Raw genomic sequence first — 5286 nt, 5'->3', positions numbered from 1 at the left:
CTCCCTGAAGTCGGTCACCGGGGACAGCTCGGCGTGGATCGGCTGCCCGTTAAACCAGCGGTTGTTCAAGTCGATCACGGCCTTTTCCGCATCTTCCTCACGGCGAAACTGGAAAGAAGCAGACGCGCCTGCTGCCCTCACGTGCACCTGCGGGTCTTCAGTCACCGACCCAGACACGCGTGCTCACACGGGCGGAACGAGGCGGAGTGGGGTTTTCGATCACATTAACAGACCATCTTTCATTAAAATTAGATCCCTTGGGGCGCCTGGGGGGCTCAGTAGGGTAAGCACCCGACTTCGGCTCAGGTCATGATCTCACGGTTCGTGGGTTCAAGCCCTGCATCAGTCTCTGTGCTGACAGCCCAGAGCCTGGAGCCTGTTTCAGATTCTGTGTCTCCCTCTCTCTCTGCCCCTCCCCTGTTCGTGCGCGCGCTCTCTCAGAAAGAAAAACAGAAGATAAAATAAAATCAGATCCCTTAATTCTGTGATGATCCGAGATCATACCAACGCTGCCTTCGCTTTCAAATTCAACTGGTTAAAAGAGCCAATGCACTGATGTCTGTGGGTCCTGGAGCCCACAACAAAAACAAGGAGGGGGAACCACGCACACGAACCTGCTTCTCCCACAGCCAGATGTCCCGCCGGCACCAGCCAGGACAGTCCCAACCCCAAAGGGCAGTGGCCGCAGGGTGCTGCCCGTCCCTCTGGCGCCCACAGGCCGTTGCCCGGACTGAAGCCCGTCGGGTGGGCGCACCCAAGGTCATGACCAGCGCTGGGTGTTGAGGACGTGAGAGTCCCGCTAAGACCCCAAGGCGCACGTTCCCTCCTCTACTCCCCTCCCAGGAAGCCCCGCGGGCGGCCTCCCCACCCCCATGCCCCGGGCGCCCCGTCCTACCTTGACGTACACGTTCCCTACGAGGTGATCCCCGAGGTTGTCACAGACGTTCATCTCCTCCACCTCGCCGTACTTCTCCTCCATTTCTGTAAACACCTCCTGCGGGGGGCGCAGCGGGTCAAGGGTTGCAACCCCTCTGCGGCAGAGGAGTCNGGTGCGGCGGCGGGGGGGCGGGGGGGGAGCCACACATCCTTCTGGAGAAGGGACACGGGGCCCACACCTTTCCACAGCGGGTGCTCACCTCGAAAAACTCGTCATAGTGCTCCTGCATCTCCACGTCGCTCACGGCGCCTGCGAACAACAGAAACCTTGGCGGTTAGCGGGGCGCCAGGGCCCGGGGCTCTGGTTTACCTCACCGCTACAGTGACACACATTAGGTTATCTAGAGAGGAGACACGACAGAGCTGCGCTCTACTGGAGCACGGAGGTACGGCGTGACAGCCAATCGTCACGGGTTTATAGTGTGCCGAGGTCCTTACATGCCCCTTATGACAGCCTCAGCGCTGGCTATGAGAATCACAAGTTTTAATCAGCATCAAAGGGCCACATTTTCAGAAAATGCCAGGAAAAAAAAATACTCTCAAGAAATTTTTAAATGAAAGTTTTCTTCCGTTTACGGTTTAAAATAGAGGCCAAGGAATCACACTGATTTTTTTTCCTCTATGTTACGTTAAAATAACAGTAGAATCAGGATAAGTGATTAAGAGCTAATGTTCCTGATTAATTTCTTTCGCAGATTATGAGCCACACGCTATTACAAAATTCTTTCTGATGCGATTAAAACCCAAATGACCATAAATAAATACTCAGTAGGAGAATTACCAAGTTCAATCACAGCACCTCAAATGCCTCTGGACAGAGGGATGGTTACAATGCTTTGATGAAGAAAGCATTCTTGTTTTATACTTCAGAACTATTTTCATTGTTTATCCTTCATAATTCACATGCACTAAGTGAAATCATGTCCATTGTGTGGGTAGGTTTTTCAAATTTACGTTTTATCCCCATAATCACCCTCTCTACCAAATTTTACCATTCAAATTCTAGAATTCTCTTGACCTAAATCTGAGAAATCACAAAGCGGGCATGTCAATAAACCAATGTTCCACACAGCTACATCAGGGAGCCTACAAAGGCCGAGTGGCTTCAAGGCTGGGCCAGTTTCATCTTCCATTGTCACCTTCCACGACCACACTCCTCCGACTGGCGGCCTCACCTGGCGCACCCCGCCGAAGGCAGCGGAGCGAAGGCATGGGGATCTAGCAGTCTCCTAGCACCCTGGGAAACCTCATCTCTAAGGACAAGCTCTGGAGTCTTTTGATTCTGAAGATAGTGTGAATTTACTTTCTAATTCATGGGGGAAGGGCGAATTCCCACATTTTAGTTATTTTGGAATTTCAGGAACCCAGCTGGCTTTAGAGAAAAGTTACCGAATGCGCTGGGCAACACCTACTCCTCTTGGTGCCTATCAGAACATGACCTCCTTGCCTGAGTAGAAGTCAAATTGTAAACAACAGAAAAACTGGTCAGGAGAAGAGAAGCCCATTCCAAAGGGTAGATTTGAATGTTTACATTTCCTTCTCCACATCGGAAAAACTGAGGAGAAACGGCATTTGTAGGCTCTAAGCGCCAGCAGTACCGAGAGCCAAGTTTTGGTGGTAACTACCAATACAGTCGTGGTATTTTCTCTTCTCTTGCTATAGAACAGCATGTTTTAATAACTTCTGGAAAGTACGTTTGGACAATGCTTGATAGTGGGCATACTTTATCTTCTGTGCTCTGCTTAAAATTTTTCACTCAACCAAATGACTAGGAAGGACAGATATGACTGATTAAGAAACTGGTCAACTGGAAAGGCATCTCCACGACTCAATATATTCTAACTAACATGTCCCAAAAAACACCCAGTTTTCTTACGGAAACATTCCCAAACTGGGACTCACATTTCTACAGACGAAAGAGTTTGTTAACAAGGGATGTGAGCTTAGGAACGGATGAACCCGGCTGGATGAAATTTATGTGGAGGCTCTGCTGCAGGTTCATCAGCTTAAGCTGATTCTCTTCCTAAGTTGAAGAATCAGAGTTTCATTTAATTCGTAGGATGTGGGCCCCGTAATGGGAATACCTGGTACAGCTAAACTCTGACTGTGTAGCACACGCAAACAAGAGTCTGTGGATTGCAGGTAAAGAGACGAGGAAAGCTACTCCGACACGGTTTTGCCACCAAAGCCCCCGCGGCCCAGGTCAGTCAGGGCAGAGAGGGATTAACTGCTGTTACTCAGCCATCAGCTTCCCATCCCTTTTACCCCAGGGCAGGGTTGTCACAAAAATTAGCAAGTCCATATATATACACGTATATGCATTTCCCTTCACCTATTCATCTTCATCTTAAAAAAACAAAGCAATAGCAAGTATTTTAAAACCAGGGCTAACCAGGAAATCCTGCCACTGTCGGATTCAGGGACACACACGATCTGCTATCAGGTCAGCATGGCATCAGGAAGCCCCGTGTGTTGCTGGGGGGGGAGGGGCTCACAAGCCCCCCCCCGCAGGCGTGTGTACTGCTCACCCACGGGCGCACAGCGGGGAGGCCTCCCCATCTGGGGCCGACCCGAGGGGGGGAGGCTGCCCCAGAAAAGGGGGATCGGCCTGAGGCCCGTGGCTACAGGGTTTATGTGCACACTGCTACCTTTACGGACTTCTGCAGCCTGGAAACCACCTGGTGAGTGGGAAGCCCGCTGGGCTGGGCCCCTTGTTGAACAGGAGCCTAGGGTATCTGTTTCCGTTTCTCCACAGATGACTGTCTTGACTCCACAGCCCAATGGCCATAAAATATACAATTCAGCTTTCTGAAATCCCCAGGAATACTAACATGTATCCTGTTCTTGAAAAACTACCCCTCAGTAAATACAACATTTGTAAACTTAACTTTAACGTTTCCCAGCGCAGGGAGAAATTGGTAACGTGTCTACCAAATGCCCCGTTTGGACGTACTTCCCCACCAAGTACACCTTTCATCTTCCAAATGTGGAAAACTAACCCCTGGAGTGGGAGATAGCTACGTCAAGTATCTGACGAAAGACTGAGTTGGCATGGGGCTGGTGCTGAGGAAGACTCCGGAGTCAGTGCGACTCGGAGGAACCCCACCTGGGAAACGCTCTCAGAACCATGCTCTCACCGCGAAAGCATCGTCTCCGAAATGGGAGTTTAAGAAGTCTAGTAAGAAATGAACCCTGAGAAGTAATTTCCAAACAATTTCGGGTGTTTTTTTTTGGGGGGGGGGGAGGAGGGACGAGAGAAACTCTCAGATACTGTCGCTCTCAAGAGGGGACGAACAGGACTGCACATTTAACTGCAGGCACGTCCCCCCGAGGACGACGGTCAAGTTGAAGGGAGAGCAGCAGCTCCCGGCTACGGTGCAGGGAGGGCGTCCTTTCCAGGCACTGTTTGTCTAAAGGCAGCGGGAGTTCACATGTCGGAGGTTCCCGTGGGGCCGGGGGGACAGAAGCTCTCGACACCTCTAGCGAAAGGCTGTCCTTGACACTACAGCGGCAGACCAGGTGGAGTGGACACTGAGCTCTGACACGCAGCCCAGGGAACCAGGGAAGGAACTTGTATGAACTTACAGCGCAAACCGTCAGCAGACTGGGAAGAGTTTTGAGGGTTACGGTAAATGTTCAAGAGGGCAATGGTCTGAAATACAAAACGCAACAACTTTATATTATGGAAAATTAAATTTAAACACTTAACCGGTTTCCTGTGGCGATGACTTCAGTCAAGACTCAGTGCTGAAAAAAGAGCAAGTTATTTTCTTTCGAAGCAGAGAGGTGTTCCTAGTTGGTGGCTGTCGCGGAGCACCCTACCACTGCGAGGGGACAGAGATCCCATGATATGCGGATATTGTATTTCTGCTCACGGACCGTCAAGGGTCTCCATTTCAAAGTTCCGGTCAAGACCGCAAGCGACTTGGCAGGCGACTGCCAGATTGCTCAGATATCCCAGCAAACGTGACGAACTGAGAGCGCGCCTGCGCGGACTGACAGCAAAAGCCAGCCACAGCGGTAGAGAAATACAATAATTACAGATCATGAAATCTCCACTTCCTAGAGGAAAAATGGTCATGGTGAAGTAAAACCCACACTTATTGGGCAACTTACCTTGTTGATTCCCACACACTCCTAAGATTTTGAACTTTACAGAAAGAACTTAATAAATGCCAGGGGTTCAGTCACTGTCAAGACCAGTGATTGGCTGGTTAGCTTTCCAACGTCACGTGGACAGACCCCCTCCCTCTTGTTAACAAGCGTCAACCAGGGGAGGAGGCCCCCCGGCGGCCTCGCCGCCGCCAGCCTCCTGAACGTGGCCAAGTACCAGGTTCTTGCCGCGGGCGC

Source organism: Crocuta crocuta, unplaced genomic scaffold, assembly GCF_008692635.1.
Source record: "Crocuta crocuta isolate KB4526 unplaced genomic scaffold, BGI_CrCroc_1.0 scaffold675, whole genome shotgun sequence".
Taxonomy (NCBI): domain Eukaryota; kingdom Metazoa; phylum Chordata; class Mammalia; order Carnivora; family Hyaenidae; genus Crocuta; species Crocuta crocuta.
Note: the sequence above shows the minus strand (reverse complement) of the source record.